Genomic DNA, 26,493 nt, shown 5'->3' with positions numbered 1-26,493 from the left:
CCACCACAAGTCAAGTATGTCTGCCTCAAGGCGCTTTTCTGTTCTGACAACGCTGGTGTCCCATTGGAATCCAGCTTCCCCTTAGTTCACCCAAGAGCTTACATACTGACTCCCGCAGGAACAAAGGACAACTTCTCTCCTGACTCATTTGCCTCATCAGAAAATAATCTGTCTTTCCCCTTGGGATCAAAGAACACTTGTCACAATTTTTCCATCCCTCACTTAGATGAAATTCAAACAAATGGCCTTGTCGATCATCTCCTCCTTTCTGTACTTCACTATCCTGGATTTTACCAAGGAGCATATTGATACCCCAAGGCAGTAAACAAGATGGTCTCATATCTCTCAAATACTCATCTCCACTAAGTTGATTAAATACACACATGTAAAATATTCTGATTTAGCAAAGAATTTATTTTACTCTCTTTGTACTCTTTAGTTTGTCTTCTGTGTTTTCAATATACATATTGCAATGTGCTAAGGTTAAAGGAGATCAACCCCCAGAAAATGTGCCTTATTCTTGGTCAAATATGTTATGTTTCTTAGCTGCATTGAGAGCTAACCCACCAACCCTGGGTCAGTGTTAAGTAAGCAATGTCTGCAAAACCATCAGTTTCACTATCCTTTCTGTCTTGGAGAAGCATACTCATCAGCTGTATTCTTCATCCCAGACCTAAAGGGACTTTAAGGGATTTAAGGACAAGGATTGTGGTTTTGAACTATATTCAAAAAGCTCAGGAAGAGAAAAACAGCTCTAATGTTTCACCATACCCTTACTTGATGCAACCTTTGTACTAATTAGTTTTCAAGCACGGAAGTCTTCATAGAAGTACAACCTGTTTAAGAATGAATGAATACCTGACTCAGATCCTGGTCTGACAGAATGGGATGGAATAGTTTGGGCACACTGAAAGCATTGTATATGGATTCAGCTACATGACAACATGATTTATTGGCAATCCAAAAGTTCCTAGGTTGAGGTTTGAATTATTCCAGAAAACATGGCAAGCTCTTCCTACAAACTCTTCCAAGTTTAGCCACTTGTTCACTGGTGCCAATTTTGCTCAGACACTTTTCAGCCAACTTTTCTTCACTTTTGGTCTTGCCCAAGCTGTACAAGCCAGATGTAATGGTAGGAGACCAGTTATTACCTGTAGTGTCTGCCAGCATAATCCACCCTGTGTGACCTGTCCATCACACATGTGTCATACAAAATTAGAGGTAATGTTGCACAGGTCCTTCAGAAAAGGAGAGAAACTACTGCAGATTTTCAGTACACTTCTCAGTGTGCAGCTAGTAAGAAGGACTCAAGTCACTTCTGTGTTTTTTGGATCCTTCTTCATCTGTCAGGAGAGACAACCATATTCAATTGACAGTGTTGTAAGTGACATGGAGTACCAAAATGATGAGAAAATGAAACTCAGCATTATTCACAGACAGTTAAGAACATCTGACTTCTTCATTATCTAAACATTGATAATTTTTATCAGTAAAAATACCTGATATTCACTATGCTCCTTCACAACCCTGAAAGGCAAGAGCACATTTATACTGAGTGTGTGTGCAGAGACTGAGGATGCAAAGAGGCTCTTTGTGACCGACTGCAATGACTGCAGAGTGAGAACGATCCAGCTCTGCCAAATTCTGCATGGCTTCAGCAACAGCTGCCTGAAATGGCACTGTATTCACTCCTCCAGCAAAAGGCAGTCCCTGAGCAGAGGGGGTGTCAGCCTTGGGACAAGCCCACAAAGATTTAAGCTTAGGCCTAAATCGGATCGTGGTGGTTTGGCCTGTTACTGTCAATGCAACAATTCAGAATAATGAAGGTGAGTCCGAATATGCCTTAGTAGGACAGGAGGCTCAATTAATGCCAAGAAGCAACAGGTGGACAGAGCAATAGGACAGGTTGGAAGGAGATGAACAAGGTAATATGAGCAGGTAATACGAACATGATTTTAGCCCAGCACCTGTCTACCTATTAACAGCTGGCAGAGTCCTGTAGGTGTTGTGGAAGATGGGAATTATGTTAAAACAGTACTAAAATAAAATAAAACTGAAAAAAACCTGCCACAAAGCCCCAACAATAAAAAAGGGTTCTTCTCTTCTTTGGTAGCTGTTCTCCTGGTAGTAGATCAAAGGTATTCAGCTATAAATATCTGACTTTTCCACAGATAAAATCTATGAATCTGATAATGAACAAATAATTTGGTCTATGAAAACAGTCCAAGCTGAAGTCATCAGCTAATTGTACAACACTAGTATTTTTGCACAATCCACTGAGGCTATTCCAGTTAAAACCACCAGCTTTAAGTGTATGCAAATGACTATGCTACAAATAATTCTTAAAATTGTGTTCAAAACTTTTGAAACAAGTGGAAAGAGAATAAGTGCACATCATAGTTTAATTAGAGAATTGTAGAGACAGAGAATTACCAAGTAAATCTGTACACTAACAGTGAACAGCTGTGCTTTTTCCTAGCTTCATACATTTCTGTTCTCCCACATTACTGAAGCTAATTTGTTTAGAATTTTAGCAACGACTTCTAGCAGCTGTTCTAACAATTATAAACTACATCAGATAACTAAGAACTTCAGTAATCTATTTCTCTCATAGTAAGGATGCAAAGGATTATTTGTAGTCCAAACTACTTGATGGTGAAAATGAAATAATAAGTTTTTTGTGGCCCAGATATTACCCAACTGGTGAAAAAAAAATATTTTTAGAGGTCAGATAAAAGGACACACAGTGCTGCAGTGTAAAATCTCACAAACACTGGCTATAAACTAAAGACCTATTCACATGCATTTGTATCATCAGGGAGCCAAATTTACTTTGTTTCTGGTTACTTTAATTTTCAGTGCCTTTGGAACATGTCAGTACACAAGTCAGTGAAGAAAATGCTGCTTGGAAAAGAGTCCCTTTTTTTTTCTTCTTTTTATCCCCTTTTCTTTCCTTTTTTTTTTTTTTTTTGGGGTATAAGGAAAAGAGTAATAATTTAGCAAAGGCAAACTACAGATAAAATCCTTTCTAATAAACACATATGAAAATATACTGCACATACTGTGCACTATAATTACTATGTGCTATTAAGCATCAGAGAAGCAAACTCCTATGCTATGTAGTGAGACTACTTTTTATATATATGATTTAGATTTGATTATTCAAATATAAATTTACAACACAACACTCATTAAAAACCCTGTTAATATTGTAGGGCTAAAATGTCATTCAGGGAAATTAATCATAAAAGGATAAATGTTGAATAGTATTCATACCCAAGAATACAACATGCATTTGATTGTATACTAGTAATAATAACAGCCACAATTAGAAATTACATTAAGAATATTTGATTTTGTTTTTGTTGCTTTCATTATGCTGTAGTTCTTACCACTAGTCAGAATAGCTGTATTTACAGCATAAAGTATGTAAATAAACCTCAAACTATCAGCTAATAATATATTTTTTCTTTATTAGCCAAGGGGGACAATATCAGAGGCAATACAGCTCTTAAAATACTGCCATAAGAAGGAACCACTTGACAGATCATATTTCAGCCCACATGTAGGCCAATTTTGTCTCTTTTTTCAGTTTGAAAATTTGACTGGTAATATCTCACTATAGATCTTTAGTATATTTAGAGAGATTTTATTTTTTATTATTATTATTAATACTGCTATATTAAAATGCATAATTTGAAAATATTTGAAAAGATGTTTTAATTTTAAAGGTGTTTTATACACAAAATAGTTGAACTAGTTTTCCAGAAGCAATCAATTAACTTGTCAAGGTTTGTTTTTCCAAATTCATACCATTTTGTTTATATTTGCTGTCCTCCAGTAAATTCTTTAGCCAGCAGGCAATTAGTTGGAATAAGGAATTCTTCCAATTTATTTTGGATGGTTTTATATACCCATCTCAAGTATTAAATAAAAAAATCTCCTTAGTTTAGGAAAATATAACAACCAAGATTCCCTAAACTCTCAAAGCATTCAAAACAAAAATAAAGAGACAGCTTCACAGTGACGGATGAATTTCACGTACCCAGGGCAATGCCCAGGAGTTACAATAAAGTACATTTTGAATGCATGTGCAGCCATTCTTCCCACAAGACTCCACGCATTCACCCCTATTCCAGACAAGTGAGCAAGTGTCCTTTGTCTCCGGCTCAACATGCCAAATCTCCTGCATCTTTCGACTATCCTCCCTTCTCTCCTGTCTCCCCGACCTGATCCTGGAATGTTTTGGCCACGAGGTTAAGAAAGATTCCCCCATTTATCACAACCTGCCAAGCACAATAGGGTCACAGTCCCAGCCCCAGCGCTATCACTTAGCTAATCCAGCCGCAGCACAGGCACAAAACTTCAAAGATATTTTGCCACGGGAAAAAGTTAGTCCTTATTTGCTTTAAAATCCAAGTATCAATCAAGTTAAACTGTGCTTCAGTGGAGCTAACAGGTTACATGTTCAGAGCAACGTGGACATTTGGTTCTTAGCTGTGGCTGTAATTGAATGCAGAGCTCACCTGGGATAGCAGTATAAATACTTCAAGGACAGCAAAAATCTCATAATGGGACAATTCATTTTATCCACGAGAACACCCTCGTTGAAAAGAATTGTTCAATCATTCATGTAAACACACAAAAGCAACTTCTGATGCATGTGTGCAAATAAATACAGATAATACACACAGCATCTCTGTTTATATTAAATCACTTCAGATTATTTTACCTTCCAAAGGTTTTACTACAAGTTATACCAGCTGAGCAGGCAAACTTATGTGATTGTAGAGGTCATTTAATGACTTACAAGTCGTGACTTATGCCTGAAATTAATGTGAAGAACAATTACAGATTTACAAATGAGAACAAGCAAAGGACTTTTCTTCAATATCTAGGACGCAAATAATTGATTAACCCTAGGTAAAATAATATGTGAATTTTACTATCCTGGGATTCTGCCTGGGATTTCTGTTCAACCTAATGCAAACAATACAATAATTGTGCTTTTTAAATCAATCCAGATTCTTCCTCAATGTGTATATTTAGCTGCATCCTCTGGAGCTAAAAGGGATCCATCTTAAAATCAGCTTTTAAAAAAATCTTTGCCCTTTCTGCAGATATTTACTTATAATTGAATACTGTTTAATTATGTATTAATTCAGAGCAATGAATTAATATTGCAAAGAGAAATAAACCACACAGGTATTATGTTTCCTGTTAAGCTCTTACTGAAATGTATATTATTTATTTTTCCACCAATATGATTGAAAATATCTTTAATAAAATAAAACATAAAAAGGAAGCAAGTAGCATATTAGTTACAGCATTAAATTCTGGAAACTGCTTACATACCTTTTGTACATAAATTTAATACAGCCATGTTCTCCTTTTATTTAAAAATACTGAAACACAATGTTAAAATTTTAATCCCTTGTTAATAACATTTACTAAATAAGTTTCACAATTCAAAGTTTAAAACTGAACAAAGTGCTAATTATGTCCTCTATTCTCCCAAAGCAAATGTAAATTTAGTAAAATTTATGTATAGCTATGCACAACGGGAAAAAAAAGAGATAAAAATGATAGGTAAGCATGTGAAAAAGACAGTATGCAGTGTGGTTTTTCATCTGCTTCTTCTGTTTAACAGTATGTTCAGACATTTTCACAAACCACTTTCTGTTTAAGAAAATAACCTTGACTTCTAATTTCTGTAACAGATGAATTCGCTTCCTTGTATGCGCACTCTGACAGGCATATATACATGCGTGCGTGACCACACAAACATACAGATGTTTTCCAAAGCCAAATTCAAGTTCTTTTGCTTGATATTATCCACATTCACACAAGGCTGCTGCTATTTGATTTGCTGTACCATTTAACAAGATATACCTTTATAAGTCTCAAATTATCTTGGAAAAGTGCTTTGGCAAAAACTACTTTTTAATTCGGGAATTTAAAATATTACTTGGTTTATATACCCTTTTCAAATTTACATTTGATTTACTTTAGAAGAAATTGTAACGGCACAAAAGTTACTGAGACAGTCAAAAGCTGTTTAGCTGAAATGTATTTCAGAAAATAGTGAACAGACCAAGAGAAGAAAGATGTAACTGGATCCTGCTGCTTGCTGCTTACCAGACCACAGGCACAAAATCGAAGAACTTACTGGCTGTAAGAATTTATATCTTTCTTCCAAAGAGGTTCCCTACCTCTTACAGATCCCTGAGGCTGTAAATGCCTGTTTACAGCTGAACCAAACTGCCTTGCTCTTTCTTTCCTGGGACTTTGCTTGCTGCTCTAGGATAATAAAGCAGCACTCCCAGAGTGAAGCCCGGCTGAGTTTCCCTGAATGAAACAGACATTTAAGGAGCAGTAATCTCCATGCCAGATCCCACCGTGGCCTCCGCACTGCTGCTCTTGCTGCTGCGCGGACCCCACGGCAGGGAACAGCATCTGAGTTCAACAGCAGCACATGCACATGGGTTCCCTGAAGAAAGCTTTAATCACAATTTTTTCACAAAAGAACCCGGCCTGTTCAATTGAAAAATGCATTAAAAATGACAGATGACATTACAGAGACAGCAAACTTTGGAGGAGGTAGGAAAGATGCTTTAGCATATTTACACTTCAGAATTATTTGTTCCAAATGCATGTCTAATCAACTTAGAAATTAAACAAATGGATTTGAATTAAGTATTAGGAAAATAAATTTATTTTGTTGTATCCACAGTTTTTGTAGTTTAGAGATAATTAATTTGAATTCAGCTTATGTCTAAACACCTGTCTCAGCCTACTGGCCTTTAAGTGTCTCTTACAAATATGTTATCGAATAACACACCAAGGAACTGCTCACAGATTTGACAAAACATGATATTTGCAGCACATTATAGAATGGCACATTTTATTTCTTACAGTACTTAACAAGCGGTAAACTGTAGTAAACAAAACTTGCTCCTGAAAGAGCCTGATGAATCCAGTTCTATGACCTATCTAAACTCCTGCACTCTAGACCCATGAATAAATACCTTGTTCCAAAACCAAGTTTGAAACTGTTACTACAGAAATTAAAATAAAATCTCCTTTTCAGAACAAAATCTGAGTGGGAATTAATACTAATTTTATATTTCCCAATTTACCATTAAACAACATTTGCATCAATATTGCAAATTAAAATCCATCATAACCTTACCTTAGCAGTCTCTGAAGAACAGAAACCAATTCCCCAGATATGCAAAGTCAGTTTCCAGAACAAAAAAAAAAAAAAAAAAAAAAAAAAAGGAGAGAATATCTGTTTCGTTTCACGACAATTAACTTCCACTGCAGAGCAGCTAAGGTGTGTAGGCAGGTTTTCGGGACCAAAAGGCTTTTGCATCGGTCAGCCAGGATTATTTAAACTCAGGAAAACTGAAGACACTTTGTTCTTCCTTGAACTGTCATGCCGAGCCTAGCACAGTCCAGTTACTTAACTAGGAGGAGATCTAGATAGTAAACAAGCTTGGCTCTGTCCAATGGCTTTCCACACCCTCCTGTTTATAGTAAGATGACTTGCATTCAGAGGTCACCCCATCAACAGCTCCTGTCTTTCAGTGGGTATCTAATGTGCTGCATTTATCCCAAGGCCCTTTTAATGAAACCACCTTCCTGGTCCCTGCTCGCCTGCTGTCGCTATGACACATCTGCTCCTTATTGTGCAAAGCCCTATTAAGTGTTAAAATATACAGAAAAGTCATACCTGGGCATATATTCTGCAAGCAATTCAGGTATTTATAAGAGCTTACCTTGTCTGTGAATATTAGCAACAGAAAGACTTTTTAAAGATCAAAGAATTTTGCCAGCAACATTCATCTTGTGAATAAAAGAAATTCAAGAGGAAGGAAGATGGATGTCATTGTTTGATCTGGATTTAAAACTTTTACAAATACTCCCCAGAAGGATAATGCATGTGCCTGTGCCAGATAATATTTACTTGAATATGTTAACATGCTGGAAACAAGAGATGAGGAGTGTCCTCGAGCTCTGCTGTAAAATGATACAGAGCCAAGAAAAACAAGGGTCAAGTGCCAGGACCCCAGTGAAAACACTAAGTCAGTGCTGGACTGAAAGAATACAAGGAATTGATGGTTCTTACAAAACACAGTACATCTGCAGCAGTGTAGAGCCTCCTAGCTCTCATTTTTTAGGCATACAAGTGCTACTGGTTACAAAAGCTTTGTGATCCAACTGGCAATTGTTGTTTTCTTTATACAGAACTGCAAACCAAAAGAATAAACCACCTGAAAATTGCCTATCACAACAGATAGATCTAAATTAACTGTACCTTAAAATGAGGACAAGGAAATTGTGTTTAGTATTTTCCTTCAGAAATCCTACAAAAATAAGAATTTCAAATTTCTACCAGTACTTTTCCTCACTCCTTAGCCATCGGGCATCATTAGGAATTTCAGTCTTGTTTCAGTGAGGATGTGAAACTGAAGATGGCACTCTCTCCCCATGCAAACACAAGGCTGACTGCTGCTCAGAAATGCTCTTTGAGTGAAAGTTACACCTGTAGCACATTTTCGGCACCATTTTTTGTCACCACGGCAGCATCAAAATGACAGATAGCAGCTTGGCTCTGCTAAAGCTAATAAAACATGATTGATGAACTGGGCTAGAAAGCCATGTCAGTTCAGATTAGGATATTTGTGCCATCATTTGACAGGTTCCACACTTTATTATTAGAATGGACTGTCAGGACTTTAAGGGCCACTAATAAATACATCCATCCAGATTCCCAGATGCCTTTTTTTTGTACTTAAACCTACTAATGAAATTTAAATATGAAAGTTTTTTTCATGTGGAATCTCACTCAATTTTTATAAAATACTTGCTCTTAGAAATACAATATACTTCCTTAAACAGGTGTCTGTCAGCTGCTATAATCTCATGCACTGAAGTCCAAGTAATCCTCATTTTACTGCATTGTGTGGTATAATGAAGGCCCACCTCTTTGACAATGAAAACCCACTGAAGCATATTTAAAGTACTGGGGAGAACATAATCAGCTTTCAGATGTTGTTTTTGACATTAGCTTTGGGCATAAGCTCATTCTTAACTGCTCAAACAACACATCAGATGTGGAAGGTGGCTAATCAAGATTGGTTGGGGTTTTTTGGCATAAAAAGAAAGGAAACAAAGGAAAAAGCTATTGCAGAAAATACTGCCAAAGAAGACTGAAAGCACCTGGATGTACATGAACAGGGGGCTCCAAGGCTCCAATCCTACTCAATGAATTGCATAGAGCCCTCAGAGTAGTGGAGAATCATCACAGTAGCAGGTAAGGAACAATATTTGTCTCTTCCTCTCCCAAGCATCAGGCAGACAAAAACCAGCCTGGGCTTGGACTCCACTGACAGTTAAGGAGCACACCACAACTCCCTCTGCCCACCCCTGTGTGCAGGAAGTCCTCACTCAGCAGCTTCAAACCAAAGCAGATTGTTTGCCACTCCCTGCCACCATTTCACCTCTGTATTCCTGTCTTCTGTCACACACAAACACCAAGAATGAAAGGACCAAAGAAACAACCACTAGTCTTTCCCCTTTTCCTAGCTGCATAAGACAATTTTATTGATTCTCAGGTCTGGATGCCTGGAGGCAAAGGACAGTCCCACACACTTGTAAAAGTGTTTATCACATAGCGGCGATAAGAAATGTCTATGCCAGAATTTGGTGCACAAACTAGTAGTGTCAAGAGACGACCAGAGAAAATTCTTACATCTACAACATGTGCTCCTCTGCCAGACTGACTGACAGGGAAACCACTGTCCCTGTGATGGATTAACTTCTCTGCAAACTGATATTCCTAAGGGGGAGATGTTTTTTATTGACACGTGAATCAGAAGCTTCTTCATACTCTTTATTTACAACATCATTTTAAGGACACAAATGTAGCTTTTCTTACAAACAAATGTAAGAAGGGGAAACAGCAGACATTAGCAAAGAAAAATTGCAGTCATTTCAGAAAATATGAAAGCATGAAATGTTAAGTATTTTGAATTTCTCAATTAGTTCTCTAACCAAAACTGCTTGGTTCAGAGCCACAGTAGTGAAAATTACTTCTGATAGTATTTTCTTCCTGTTCTAAACTTTGTATTAGATGCCATGAGGTACCACATCAGCAAGCCTTTGCATTTTAAGAAATGTCATGAACTGACATTTCCAAGTTGCAAGTGAGTTGCTTTTTTACTATTCCTTCAGATTTCATCATAGGATGTGAAGTACTTCTCAATGTATGTTGCAGGGAAAAGCACACAGCAGCAGTGCATTTTGTTACCATTGAGCAACCTTCTCCAATACATCCTGAGAACCACCACAACCACTTCACGTTTTGAGTCAGTGTATTTTTCAAGCAATAGAATGACAAAAATCATAAAAAGAAGAATGTAAGTAGAGATACTTTTGAAGAAAGGGATGCCTCTGAGATTTTGGGTTGGTCAACAGTTTTGTAACTGAAGATCAAATTCATGACAAATAGGTACGTTCCTGAATTCTTTAGTGGATCTTGCATTCAGAGGGTTTGAAGATGCTTTGATCAAGTGAGCTGCATCCCCCTCTGATTCTCCCCTCTTTGGGGTCTGTCCACATTTCCCTGGCTGGCTGGCTGTGGCAAGTCACCACAGGCCCTGGGGGTGGCAAATTTTAGCCACAGAATGGAATGGTATAATGGCACCTCCAACATGCCTAGCTTTTTTTAAAAAAAACCAACTCAACTGCTTTTCTTGTTAGTTTGTATTTTTAGTTCAAAGATAAATGACAAATTCCAAACTACCTTGCTTTTTCAAGAAATTTAAATTAGATTTAAATTTACAGCTCTCTCCAAGATGGCTTTGTTGACTTGAAACTTTTGTTTTGTTTGTTTCACCTGAGCTGTATTTTTAGCAATTCATCAGACTTTATGGAAAGAAAAACTACCATTTGAATTTCATTTCACGAGTGCCTCCCACCTGCTCTAGGTCTTGTCAGTAAAATCAAGGGATCAAAATAAAATCATTCATATTCTAATACTTCTATCCCTACATGATGCTGTATTTATTAGACACTCCAGCCACCACTAAAGCTGTGTTACATTCTGCCTGGGCACTGACCATCCTGAGGCTTCTAAGAGCAAAGTCTGTGGTCCCATCACAGTCCCCACCAGTTTCCCTCTCCTTGTTCACCTCAGCCTTGCAGAGACTCTTCTTGGATAGAGAGAACAATAACAAAACATTGGATACTAGATGGACTTAAGAACATGCACTTTTTTCACAACTGAAACTGCTATCAAAAACTAAAAACCGAGTAAATCTCAGAAAAATGACTGAAAACAGATGGAAGCCAGCAAAATTTTAAGTTCAAAGAAAAAACAGACATCTGATCATATCAGATTTTCAGTGGTAACTGAAAACGTTTATAAACATAAATAAGAATTACACATAGTAAACAGAAATTTATAAGAGCAACAAACCATACATATTTACAAATAACATTCCTGAAAGAGCATTAAAACACCGGTTTTAAAATAAAAGTTTAGAGATCTTTCTATTTTGTCTTCTGTGTCCTCAGCATCTGCAATTTCTGATTTTTTTCTGCAGTCTTGCAATCAAGCCTTTAAACCGAAATATCAAGGCTTTAACCTGAAAAATTAATGACCAACAAAATAAAATTGTTGCAACAAAGTACTTTCCCTCCATCTTCCACTTCCACTGGTTTCATTGAATCTTTTTCTAAAAATTACTCATTTATGTGTCATTTATATCTACCATTTTAAATGTCTGTGTATTAATTCTCATTTGAAATAAACAAATAAAAAATCTGAGCTTTACAAAATGCATGTCAAGTTCAAGGTGCAGACTTTCTGAGAAGATTTTTCATGTAATTTCTCGTTAGGAAAAGTTGATATATGACACCCTATCTCTCAAAGGCATTCAAGGGAAAAAAAATTGTAAGAGATTCAAACCCCTGCTAATTATTACCTGTTTTTATCACTACATTTTCTAGGGTTACAATCAAGATGAGTAACGTGTTCAGTGATCAGTGCTAGACACAAATATGATCTCAACCCTGGAATCTTAGTTTTATTTACGGCTCTAGAGTCAACTCTAGTAAAATCTTCCAAGTTTGTTTTATGACCAAATAAAAAGTTTATTTAAGTAAGTACAGGAGAGACTGTATGTCAAAATTCAGAAGGAGTTTCAGTTTTTGAAGTGGATCTCAAAAGGTGCAACAGAAGGAAGAGGTTGAACCATTTCAAGATTTTGACTTGAACTCCTTATCAGGAGGCCCCTTTTTTCTCACCTTTTAACCATTAAGTGTTCAAAGACACTGAGAGTGTCTGTGCGTCTGACTGCTCTCAGTCAAGTCTCCTGTTGTAGGTCACATCCAATCTGAGAACATAAAACGCAGTCCATCTGTATCTCTCATGTTTTCACATGTGTACAGTGATCTTCACTGCCTGCACTGAGCACTTCTTTTGGCTTTTCTTCTGCTTCTGTGACAGAACCAGCTCTCCTCCCTCATTCCCCCCTCCCTCCTTGCACATATGACTGCTACAGAATGAACCAAAATGATGAATGCTTGAGCAATGGCATGATGGATTTTTCATATAAAAAAAGAGCTGTAGCCTTGCTTTAACTTACTGTTTATTTTGAAAGCTGGCTGGCACCTCCATAATTACCATGGACCTTCTCATCAGAAAGCTGGAGCAGTATCAGGCTGGAGACATCCAAAGCAGGGATTCCTATGCTGTGGCATGCAAACCACTTCAAGGTGGTACTTTTGTGCCGGGGCAGGGAAAAGTGGGAGCAGCAGCAGTAGATCCCAACCTTTCTGAGCACAGTGCTAGGACTCACACTGTTTATTTGTGCCTGGAGCAAAATCCAGTGTGGTAGGGGAAGTGCTTTTTGCATGATGGAAATGATGGTGTTTAGGTTCTGACTTGGGAGACATGGGAATTAAGGAATGGCTGACTTTGAAAAAGATCCGCTATATGACTCTTTCCTAGCAAATAAACTCTTTTAGGCCTTCTTCAGTTTAAAGGATTAATAAAGTCAGCAGTTTTTACTGAGGGCGCTTCCCTTCATATGTATGTATGTACGAAAAATTCCACTTTCCTTTTTTAAAAAAATATAAACTTTCAATGAAACAAGGTAAAATTTATGCATGCACTAAAACTAAATTGGTAAAAATAATAAATATTAAAAAAAAAAAGAAAAAAATTTTGCCAGTAGAATAACTCTATTATACACAACCAGAGAAAAGTTCTGGTTTTGAGTGAATGAAGCTTATCTTTCATAAATTTAGGCAAGCCAGTCACCATATATAAAGAAATTATTTTTGCTGTGTACAAAACCTGAAAGGGAGCCTTAAGTAAAAGTAACAGCAAACACAAGTTACATGGTGAAAATTCTTGGGTTTCTCCATCCCTGTGTGTGGACATTCCAGGGGGTATGTAGCTTACAGATCGCTTAACTCAGCCTTTACTGGAAACAGCTTTTCTCAGGCAATTACCAAACTCTGTCCTACCAATGTCCTTTAGCATTTTGAATAAAAGCTCTAACAAAAATAAAGAAAATAAATTTAACATTTTTTGGTACAACGTGTTTTATAGCTGTTATGCAATATGTTATAAACATTTTAATAAAGAATCCATACTCTGAAAGTCCTGCTGAGCCATAATAACTACTGAGGTCTCAGTATTTTCATATAAAAAGGCTAACAGCTAGTTTAAAAAAAAAAAATCCTGTGATACCACACAGCCATCTTTCTCCCAAAGCTACAGATGACAATGTAACTTTTAGACAAGTTAGTATTTTACATTTTTCAGATGTACATCTGATACTAAAATAATTTCTTAAAAGCATAATTCTAACAATCTTTCACCATAAATAATTGATATATTTTCTGTATTCTTTCTTGATCTGGGTAAGATGGTGCTGACAAATTTGTTCCCTTGAGTGTCTATGTCTTTTTACTCATCAAAGGAGGATTTGGACGGAAGTTTCCATTTTTGCCTTTGTTTGTGTTGGCAACTTTACCAATGGGAATTACAAAAAATTTCACAGCCTGGCAAAGGGAGGAAGTGACATCTCTATATCCCCAAATTATCCAAGCTTTCAGCAGCTTGCTCCTTTTACTGCTGTGCTAAACTATAGCCTTTTATTCCCTTCTCTTCCAGTGGCAGCATAGTCCTTAAGCAAAATACAATCCTCCCTCTCTTAAATTTTATTAAATTCACCATTTGCTTTAAGCTATTCCATGCTGAAACCTAAGTTAATTTTTTTATTCCTAGGAAACACAGGAAAACACAGGGTCAATTCTGTTCTTTAGAGGCATTCATCATTTTTTGGAGGAATGCACCCCAGTAATCAGGAGCAGAATGTGGATAGTTTTGCCAAAATATCACGGCATTAAACTGATCACTACCGTGTAGCAAGTAACTAACTTTGTGTTACTAAACACTACAAGCTTTTTAAATTTGTAAAACACCTAAGAATTCTACACTCCCTCAGTATTTTTCAAACATACAGATTTGCAATTGGAAATACAATGGTATTAATGACGCCTTATGACAACACTTTCCTTGAGTAATGTATCCATCTAAAATTATCCATGATACAGGAGCAAAATTTGGCTTTTGTTGTTTGGGGTTTTTTTTTGTTGGTTTTTTGTTTTGTTTTGTTTTTTTTGGGTTTTTTTTTTTTTGGGTTTTTTTTGGTTTTTTTTTGTTTTTTACCTAGTATTTCTGTGTATAAAGAATTAACTTTCTGTGCATAAAGTTTTATTTCATTGCATCCAGTTTTCTTCTCACCACACTTGCAATTCTACTACAGTCAATGGGGTTGCACTGTTGTGAGAACAAAATCTGGATCAGGATACAGATTTCAACACCACCCTCCTCAAAAATATAGTGTTTCAGAGTTTTTTCCCAACCTCAACTTCAAAGGTGGATCATCTTACAAGCAACTAGAACTGGAGAGCAAACATCCTCCATCATCATAACAAATCTCTCAGCATCAGCACAAGTATTTGGAAGAACTACTTGTTTTACATCATCATCCCTATTTCTAGACACAAGTGCAGAAATGCAGATAAGTTGCTTTTATCTACTACTTAGATCTGCACATATAAATGAAGAATTAAATATCACAAATCATAGTATTTTGTAACATGATTCAGCAGCTTTAAGAAATCAGGTTTCTGTCACTGCCATGAGAAATTACTTACACGGTGCTTCAAATTAAAAAAAAAGCATACCCACAAAAAAAATGAGAGCTTTTAATTGTATACTTTAAAATTCATATTTTCCTAAAACTTAAAAACTGAGAATAAAATGTAGAAATTTCAATTTTTTTTTTTTTTTTTTTTTTTTTTTTAATTCTGCAGAGGAAGAAATGAACTGAAATGAAAGAATGGACACACAAAATGAAAGAATAAAATTTAGTAAATTTTGCATGAAAACAAAACTTCTGTCCAAACTGGGAGCCATGCAATAAACATAAGTGGATTACAAGTAAAAACCATTGATGTTATTTCCTTGTAGTACCTGAAAGCAATTTCTCCTAACTTTGAAAGTAATGTGGCAATTCTGGTCATCGGCCCTACAAGGAAAGTATAAATAAACCTTTTTCTTCTCTCTCAGACAGCCATAACTGTATTTTGACAATTTTTAGGATACAAGGAGTGGTTTGGAGATACATATTTAAGCAAATGACTTTTTCAAAATATTGGTTTCTATGTCAATACAAGTATTCAACATAATCTATTAAAAAGCATATGCATGTGATTATTTCTTCACATGTGAGTTGTTTCACTGGCTTTAGCAAGTGTTTAATTCATTCACAGTGTGCAGTTAGGCATATGTGTAAATCACCACAAGAATGGAATCTGAATTGAAAAAGTGCTAAGTTTCTACCAGGAATTTCAGTCTATTCTCCTATCCAGATTTGTAATACATGTTTTCAACAAAAACGACATGGCACTGTGTATGTGCAATTAGAAATGAGACTTAACTGCTCACATCTATTTCTAGAGATGTACAAACACCTTGAGATATTACTAAAATAAAGTATATAGTGGATGAAAATATTACTTCAGAGATTTGAAACATTTCAAGCACACATATATTAATTCAAAATGAATCAGCTATAAATATCTTCAGTTTTAGCAAGAGTTCAAGGGAATATTAGAAAATACCACGGAGTATTTTAAATAACTTAAGGTGCACAGCAGAGAGAGAAAATATGCAACTTGGCAATGAAAATATGTAGCTAAAATAAAGCAGAACTGTTTCACTACAAGAAAAATGGTATCACCTATTCAGAGTGGCTGACTGGGAAAAGCATGTATGCAAGGTTTATAGTGATTTGGCCCAAAACTGTGGCATCTGGACAGAGCAGGGCATAACCCCAGCCAGTACCCTGTTACTGGGTGTAACTGCAGTTCTGCTTTCTGTCTCTGCTGTGAATGCACAAATGCTACATTAAAACAACTGAGAGATAAAATGAAAATTGAAACAACCTCCCAAGTGCATTAAAAAAATTATATGAATGGCTGGCTATGCCTGCACAGAAGGGCAGGGTAGGAAAACAGACAGTCCCAAGTGCAGTCCTGTCGCCCAGAATTCCTGTGAGAGAGTGGAGCAGGAACCACAGTCAACAGAAAAGGAATAGACCTGGTTTTTTTTCCTCAGTGAGTGCTGCACTCCAGAGATGGCTGAGAGCTCATTTTAGAAGATACCAACTGTGACATCTTTGCCTTCAGCCTCTACTACGAATTAGATTACCAGATTAGATCTTTGTATAATACAGGAAACAATGAAAGACTTATGAAAATTGATGTTACTGATGATTTTTAAAGGAGATCCAAGGGTCAGCCTCTGGTCTGGTGAAGTTATGGACAACCTGACAGGACAAGAAGTTCAAACTTACTTCTATACTATATGGATTTGTTGTTGTGAAATACAAATATTTTTATATGACCAAACCAAAACTATTTAATATTTGTGAATGTTTTATTTTTCATGAAATAATTTCAGGCATAGAAACAGCCATGTTCTCTAGTGGCAGTGAATTCCAAATCTTTATTATGTGTCGGTAGAAAAATATTCCTTTTTATTAGGTTGAAATGTACTTCAGTTTCTCTTCATACTCCCTATATTGCATCACTTGACCCACTGTCTCTATTGTAGTCATTATTGCATACACATTACTGCACTCATCTGTCAACTGTATCTGTCACAGTCCATAAAGGAGAGTTGGGGGTTTGAATATCTTTATTAATTTCCATTTCCCATATCGGAAGTCTGTAATTCTTCCAAATCCTTAGCATGTTGAGCAAACAGAACTGAACATAAAGCACGAATTTCATTTCTTCTTTACTTAAAAGAAACCCAACACTGTGAACCTTGTGGCTGATACTTTAGTTTTTAGTTAAACAAAATCTAAAGTTCTGGTTTCTGTAATAAGATTTACCATATAGACAAAAAGGGAGTGACAACCACAGATTACTATGTTAGTTTTTCAAGCTTAGAGGGACACATTGTCTCAGAGCTTGTTATTGAGAGAGGAACACAAACAGGAACTGGAGGTGCACCAAGTTTAAGAATAACCTAAGCACCAGCTCGAAGAGGAATTCTGGGGAGGAGGGGGACAAGTAGCTTCAAACAGCTACCACCTCAACAGAATGTAGGGAATCAAACAGAAATAAGAGCTGAAGGAGTGTTTCAAAGAACATATGTGTGAATGAACAATCAACCTTGAGCATTTGGAAAACATTAACTCATGCCTTCCATTTGACACTATGTGAAAAGATCATACAGCTCCCTGCTGCATGAAAAAACCCCTCTGTGTCTTGCTTTCTCTGGATCTTTATTGTATGAACCTCCTCAGCACAGATAAGGATGAAATTGGAGGCCCTTAAAAGCTGAAGATGGAAAATTGAATTTTTCATTACATCTTTGTTTTCCTAATAAAATATTACAGATTTTTAGATTTCAGATTTTAATAAATAAATCAGCTGAGGAGTTCTTCATCAAAATTAAGTTAAACAGAAGCCATTTTCTGAAGGCCAGAGAGTAAATTCAGATGGCTAAATCAACTCAAAGGGAATAAAAATGAGAATGAATATAATAAACAGGGGCTGTGCTAACAGTAAAAAGGCAGACAACAGTTACTACAAAAATGTTACAGTCTGGAAGATTTTTCAAATTTACCTAGGTTTTTTGGGCACTAAATCACAGTGTTTTTTTGATATTTCAGTCATTAAAACAGTTTTCATAGTCACTTCTTGGCTAAATATAAGTAATATACTCGACATATATAACTAATTTACTTGACATGAAAGAATTATAGCTGAAGAGTGACTAGAAACCCCAAAAATGTCATGTTTTGATAAAGTACAACTAAAATTCACTAAGTTTGAGCATAAATCAGGATAATCATTATCAAAGAATGGCTTGATTTGTAAGGGACCCTAACAACCACCTAGTCCCCAACCCACTGCCATTGGTATATTACGATATACAACAGGTTTCAGAGAAGCATCTTTCAGATTTTGTCTTGATGTTTAAATTCTACAAAGTTGGAAGGTTATAAAGAGCTGGTTAATGTGCCCCTCCAACTTTAAGTTGTTCTGAAAGTCTACCAAGACAAGACTGAGGAGGAAAGGAGGCACCAATATCACTCATGCAAACTGCCCAAAGGTGTGGTGGATATGGCTATCTTTCTGCAACTCTGTCTTGCTAAAGTGATGGCCAGTTTCTTCAAAGGGCTACTAGTGTACCAAAAATGGTATCAACACAGTCTACAAGACTCGTGTCTAACATATGCAAAAACTGCCAGAGAAGCCACATTTCAAAGTACAGGCATTTTCTACCATTTAATTATTTTGTATTTGCTTTCAAGTATGTTAAATTATATTTGTAATTACCTGGTTCCATTCCAACACCAAAACTTACTACAATTACTGAGTGAATAGAATTTTTTAAAAAATAGTGTTAATGAAATGTTATTAAACACATAACCAAGAACTTCAGTTTTTAATCTCAGACACAAATAGGAAGAAGAATTTCTAAGTATACCTCAAGAAGAAGAAGAAAACTACAAATCTAACTATACCCAATAGGTGATTGTTGTACAGTTCATAATGGATAACACCTTGCAATTATTTGTTTTTCAGAAAAATATTTTGTTGTCACATGCACAGAAATGAGCTTTCCTAGACACTTTTAATTTCAGCTTAAGACTGACAGGAAAGCATAGAAAATAAATTCCTTCTACCTCTAATGTAAAGGAATTCAATTAAGATATGCAAAAGTGGGAATTTTTTGATTTTCCAATCCATATAATGGACAAAAAATTAGAAGCTGAGCTGAGCTTTACTAGTCAAACTAATATTTTGAAGGTTTCTGATACATGGATCTTCAAAGGCATCTCAGCAGGAAAAAAACCTAATTGTCAAGTCGAACTCATTTTTTCAGAGGTCAGCAATTAATTTAATTTGTAACACATGAAAATCCTCCTGTATATCTTTCAACACCTTTATGTATCCAAATGGCCTTGAAAATCTGTCTAAATATGATGATTAGTTCACTTAGTATCTGCCATTAATAATTCTCTTCTCTAATAAATCCTTTAGACTTGGATGAAAATATTTTTTTATATATTCAAACTACTTACAACTGGCTTATTTATAATGCAGGAAAATATTGTTTTCCTGCATTTGGAACCCTGATTTGCATCCAAACTGCAAGTTGATCCAAGTAATTAGTTCAAATTTAGATTTCTATAAAATAAAAAATGTAGTATCCTTGTTTTTAACAATATTTAAGCTGAGAACCACAGGTTGTGTAATACTGCAAAATTAGTTCTTTTTCAGGAGTCATGTGAGACAGGTACATATTTCTTGAATATATTGTCAAGGAGAAGGTTTCTAAGAAAAATCCAATTTTAAAACACTCATAAAAAACAAGATAAAGTCTGGGTTTTTTTTTTCCTAATGGGTGGTTCAAACTGCAGTTAAAATTGTTCTTTAAAACACTTTGATTGAAATCAGGCAATGCTGGGAAGCAGAATTACTTAATTCTACAAAGTCTTATACAAGAACAAGAAGATTAAAATTTTTAACATCTGATCTTCCACCACCGAAGTCAAGAGCAAATCTACCATGGATGTCACAGGCCAGATCCTGTCTTAACTCTTGGGATGGCAGAACAGGCCTTAAGACTGGTATGAGTGACTCTACAATCATCAAATAGGCAGATTTATATCCATAGTCATTCACGGATTGTAGACTACATCTTTATATGTATTATTTCTGAAATCAAGTTACTAAATATGTTTCAGCTTACAAAAATGTTGCTGATACAAGGTAGGGTGAGGAGAAAGGATAAGCAGGTAATGCAACTAAAAGGAGCACACATTAATAGGTTAGTTATCCATTCCTATAGTAACTTACACCTCCTTCTGGCTCTTTGGTATGTAAATTAAAGTGACTGAAACCAATTTACATTCACATGTATACAGCAGAAACTGGGTGGAAATCTAGATTGGCTGAACTTACAAATTCCAATTTCTTGGCAAGTTAGATATCTCACTTAAAATCTCCTTATCCATTTATACATTAGGAAATGTGGACAAACCAATTATGGAACAGACACAGACCCCGTGAGATCAAAAGCAGATCAGTATGCAAGCGTGATAAGCCTAATGAAAACATAGTTTCAAATGGCATATTTTATACTCAGTAGGAGCCAACTGGGACTACAGAACATGGAAAAAAAGGTAAATGGGTACAAGTCTAAATGCAGAGAGTTTAGGTCAGCATCCTGTGGGGAGCAGGCACTTCTCAGCAGTTAAAGGAAGGCTAAGTTAACAGCATGGGGATTGCTCTGACTTTGAGCCAAGGCAATTTTAGGGGACTGCACAGCGTTACGACTGTCCTGCCCAAAAACCAGAATGTTCTACAGAGCTGCACTCTTCCAAGTAGAAGGTATCCCACTGGCCAAGGTTTAATTTTGCAACTTAACAATGATGTTAAACATTTGCCCGGATCTCAGTATGTGCCTGACAAAAGAATAGGATAGAGTGTTAAATATATAAAGACTAGCCAGTATTACTCTCAAATCTGTCATCTAGTGAATGCATCTGGGAGAAGCTGGACAGAAACCTACAACCTTTAAAATAAATCCACAGATCACTGAAATCTTGCAATAGTAGTTCTCCCTGGATGCTGCAGATGAATTGGATCAGCAGACAACTTTGCAAACACAGACACACTGGGTGTGGGTGTACACCCCCCCTCCAAACCAGATACTGCCAAGCCACTGTGCCAGAAGCGCATTTTCTCTCTTCTGACTGGACAGTACTATTTTTATGTGCAGTTTGTTGAACAGAATAGTCTCCACAGCCTTTGGATAATGAATGCTTTAAACAAATCTAAGTTTGTGTGTGTATGTGCATGTGTGAAACTGACTTCTTTCAATGTTCCCAGCCCTATATTATAATACTCAACTTGCTCCAAACCCTACAGCAGTTACTTGGAAGACTCCTCTAAGCATCAGTGAGCTTTGGATCAGCTTCTGGAAAACAAAGCCAACTTAGAGTTTGACTGTAATGCACACATGTATGCAGGAATCCACCAGATGCAGAAAATAAACCTGTCTGCTGACACACAGTGGTACATCCTGCATTTCAACAGAACACAGTGACACAGGGGCCAACTGGCCACTGAGTTCAGTGGCTCAGAACCAAGTGAAATGAACCCCTCTAATGAAACACAAGGTATTCTGTTTGAAGGCACATGCAGATCCCAAATGGATACACACTGTGCTAGCAGGGTGAGTCACACTGCATTCCTAGAACATGCGATCTCCCTGCAGTCTGCTTGGGAGACTGTGCTATTGCATTGTGCCCCACGAGCTTCTCAGACATCATCCAAATTAATGTAAACTTTTCTGCAGTCAACTCTGTTTAAGAACCTAAGTAGATATATTCAAGATACCAAAAAAATATGCATTGAGCTGAACATCCTGCCTTCAGCAGATGCTGAGAATGTCTAAGAACAAGGAAATCACATAGTGATGTTTGCCCAAAATATTCTCCAATCCTCTCATCTTCAAATGTTAACTATTTAAACTGACACTTAAAAAGAGACATTCTTTCCACTGTCACCCAATCTTTTTTGATCATTTCACTTGTTTCTTAATCTTCAAATTAAAACTTCAAATTAAACATCCATTTGAGAACCTACCCTCTCCTTCCAACCCTGTCATCTGTCCTCAGCAGTTCTGTGCAGAACACGTCTGTATGCCTTTTGAAACTACATGAAAAACAGATCAACCAGATCTCTTTCTCCGGAGAGGGTTCTAAAGCACCAGTGAGGCATGCAAACCTTTTAACTCTCTTCTGTACAATTCCATAAAAGAGGAATTGGGGGAGGGCAAGAGGAGACTTAAAATTCTTACTGGATGAAAAGTTCATTTTGAATTACATATACCAAAGTATACACTATATGTCACATATACTGAGAAATTTATAAGAATTTAATAAAAAAAACCCAAAACACAAAACCAAAACCAATCTTCTTGTAGTAATAAAATAATTTCATCAAGAGTTTGGCATGCTTCAAATTTTTATGGTTTTTGTCAAATTTTTAGGATTTACTTTTAAATGAGACAAAGAATTCTTTTAGGCTGAGATATGTTTCTTTTTTAATTTTCATTTTACAAAATTTTACTGAATCACATTGCATACTCTACTTATTTAAAGCATAATAGAATTATCCCATATAATACTTTTAATTACTCCTATCATATATTATAGATTCTACAGAACAAACAGTCCAAACATAATTGTATTATGTAAACAACTATGTCCCCTTAGATTCCATGGAAAGTTGACAAAAGAGTGAAAACTGTCCTTTCCAAAATCCTTGGCACTTGAGAATACTATGGGACACAGACAAGAAAATCTCTGGAATGCAAATGATTCCTGTTACAAATAATTTTCAACAGTCCCAAAATAAAAGGAAGCAATTTCAGTCTGTTATTTCTATCTATTTCTGCTCTTTCCACTGCTTGATGCAAGTGATAAGTCATCATGAGGTTCAGCTGCTGCAATGGTACATTTATGTGAGTTTGGGAGGGATGAAGAAACAAAGCCACCTTCTATCATGTACCTAGCAGTGTAAAGAACTTGATTACAAATCCCTTTATCCTTTCTAAAGAGCGACATAGTTATGATGTGACTATACAATTTTCTAGGAAGGAAAGGTTACATAAAGGTGGTACTAGAATTCGCTACCTTCTCCAGTCACCACAGCCAACAAATCTGGGAAATTCTTTGGGGACAAGTGCTGGGTGCCACTGAAGAATACGAGAGTTACCTCAGCTAGAACTTGATGATCCTTGCAGGTCCCTTCCAACTGAGAATATCCTGGGATTCTGTATTTGCTCCTTCTCTCATCCAATGAGGCCCAAATGTGGGTTGTGCTATCAGGCTAATGGTAGCATACAAAAATTACAATCAAGAGCTGCTTTATGTGGCAGGCTTACACTCCTCAGCATCAACAGCTCTTGTTCTAACTTTGGTCTTTTGATTCTTTCTGAAGCAAAATGATTTTTCAACATGACACAATGAAGGGAAACCAAATACTCATGAAATGCTGGAACTAAAACAAATGGCAGTTCCTTCAAAACAAATACAGATGGCAGGTGAGCCCAGCCCAGGAGACCAAAGAAAAAAACACTCTATGAGCAGCAAATAATTAGCTCTGGACTTGTGGAACCAGTTTGTAATTGGCAAGTGAGTGCACAGTGATGTTCTGCTTGTTAATGGAGATAAAAGCAAAAAGGTTCACTCCTGTAAGACTTGTGGAGCATTTGTGGCTGGTACCCTTAAAGACCATTTCTCCTATGCTATCCATACTTCCTTCATAAACTTCTGTTATGGCCAAGCACAGAAGTCATTATAAGCAGCATTCATAATACAAACATGAATGTAGTCCACAAGAAGATGCACATTACAACAGAAGGTGGGAGAAGCTGCATAGCATGTGAATAAACAAACGTGTGACAGCACAGACTAGCCTGAAGTCTCACACACTGGGTAGAGCCTCAATAAACTATACCTACCCTGCTTACCTCTAAAACATACTTACTTTAATTAAGTACAGAAATAAGAATTTATTTCTTGAAGAATGAAAATGGCTGGTTATATAAGGATTGAATCAAATGAAATATTAAAAGAACAGCTACTCGACAGAAAGAGGACTAATCTTCTGCCTTCAAATTTGAAATAGAAGTCAAACTCAACAAAATAAACATCATGATAGCACAAAAAACCCCATAACACAGCTTCATGAAAAGCACTGCTTTTCTAAAGTAGGTCTTTTCTTAGAAACAGACCAGACGCAGCTCCCATTTATTATTTATGGTGCCTTGTGTCCATGTCAGCTCCCAATTAATAATTAAAATTAATCTCATTAAGGCAGATTTCATTACAGGATAATTTAATTAAATGATGAATTGGCTCCCAGATGTCACCATTTGTGCCATCTTTTAAAAGATGCTGCTGATGACACAGATTTATAAGGGTTTATTCCTCACCTGAAAAACTACATTATTTGACAGATTTATAGCAATTTTCATAAGCAAAGCACACAACATGAAATATAATTCACATGAGGTGAGACAGGCACTTCCAAGTATAAACAAAGATATGTTGGATGTCTCTGTGTGGCACAAGGAAGTATAAGAATGTCAGCTTCAAGTTTGTTCAAAGGAACTCTAACTTCAGTACTTGTGAGGATCCAACATATCAGTATTGTAAACCCTCGTGCTCCCTTGTACCACAAAGCAGCTGAGACAGCTGAAAAAAAATCTATTTCAGATAGTTTAATAGAAAATTACTCTAAATTTGCAAATTCAGTGTCTCAAGAACTGCAGCAAAGAGACAAGTGAAAACAAGAATTGTCGCTGGTAGCAGAGGAATAGGAACCTGGCTGTATCAAACTTTCCATTACCTTTTTCACAATGCTATGCAGTTTTTCACTTGATAATTAACTAAACAAAAGAAAATAATCTGGTGGAATAGCAGCTGCTAGTGAATCAGCACAATCAGAACGGGTCTGATAATGAAGATGTTTCATAAACCACAGAGCAAACAAACATAAAACAAAGAGCAAGTAGTGACACCAAATGCAGGTTCAAAACAGTGGAAAAGTGTTCTCTTTAATATTTCTCCAGTGTCCTATATGTCAGAGTGACAGTTTACATTCCAGAAAACCCCACAGAACTTTTTAAAAAGTCTCAGTCTGAGGAAAAATTAAGAAGTAGGACACTGAATTACTAGGATGCACCACTCCAACATGTGCATTTGTGGGCTAGCAGTGCTGCTTTTAGGCAACTGCATTTTCCTAAGGCATGACCAGCAGCCTGCTCTCAGTCTGCTACATATTACTACTCCACCAAAACACAATTTAGTATATGAAAAACACCAGATATGTTTAAGTTCATGATACCAAACAATTTTTGAATATATCAGACACAGAGAATAAGGCACAGGGAAGGCACAGTCGAAGTCCCCACTTGAAGCAGCATTCTGTTCGCACCAGAGTGCTCCAAATAAAGGTGAAATTTAACCTTCAGAACTGAAACGTTTTGGTACTGATACAAAACCACCCAAAATACTTTGAATGCAGAAGTTGTACTTCCCTTGGGTGCCCCTGAACCATTCAAACCATCTGAATTCTGTCACAGGACTGCTGTTAACAAAGCCCTCAGTGGATGCACCACCACTGCTCCTGTTTCTTACTGGGAATAAGCAAGGTAGCACTCACAGGTGATAGATCTGGTAGCTGTTTTGATCACCAGACCTTATTGAACAGTCTGCTGTCTGTTACCAAAACTGTAACCAAGAGTTAAATCTAGAATATCAATTTCAGATTTTTAGAATTAAGTAAAATCTTGAGTCCTAATTTACTTTTTGGGCTCCATCTACTAGCCAGAGGTAGAAAGACAATGCCAAGGCAGTCAGCATGCTGTAATCACCTACCTGGGCAGGTGAAATGGGCTTGATTGTTAACCTCCTAATTACCAGTTAAATCAGTGATCCAGCACTTTTTGGCTTGGCTTCTCAGCTAAAACCCACCTGGCCCAGTAAGGTGCCTAGGGAAGACTGGCTTTTTTCTTTTTTTTTCTTTTCTTTTTTTATTTTATGCTAGGATAGTGTACTCCAATAGAAATGTAAAGAGACAGCTTGCAATAGATATAAACATATTTAAATTCTCAGTTTGACTGATATGCAGCAAAAACTTTATCATGAAGGATGTTCAATTCTCATGTCCCAGAGGAATGAGAAAATCTCACAGATGGATACACATGCAGATAAATCCCCCTTAATATCCTATGCCCCATGAAGTCATAGAATCAGAAAACATCCTGAGTTGGAAAACAACACCAAGGATTATCAAGTTAAA

The 26,493-nt window shown here is 36.5% G+C and overlaps 1 protein-coding gene across 10 annotated transcripts in view; it reads right to left on the bottom strand.

Moving 5' to 3' along the window:
• EYA4 (EYA transcriptional coactivator and phosphatase 4) overlaps window positions 1-26,493 on the bottom strand; it is a 143,931-nt gene that overhangs the window by 78,067 nt on the left and 39,371 nt on the right. Inside the window, exon 1 of one of the 10 annotated variants that reach the window (XM_041423871.1) lies at window positions 7,193-7,260. The exons of the other annotated variants lie outside the window; for them this stretch is intronic. The gene's annotated coding sequence lies outside the window, so the exon portion shown is untranslated. Of the gene's footprint in view, window positions 1-7,192; window positions 7,261-26,493 lie in introns of those variants that run through there. 10 annotated transcript variants of the gene reach the window in all.

This window comes from Onychostruthus taczanowskii, unplaced genomic scaffold, assembly GCF_017590055.1.
Source record: "Onychostruthus taczanowskii isolate IOZ18803 unplaced genomic scaffold, ASM1759005v1 scaffold8, whole genome shotgun sequence".
Classification (NCBI taxonomy): domain Eukaryota; kingdom Metazoa; phylum Chordata; class Aves; order Passeriformes; family Passeridae; genus Onychostruthus; species Onychostruthus taczanowskii.
Note: the sequence above shows the minus strand (reverse complement) of the source record. Positions and strands in the feature narration are given on the sequence as shown.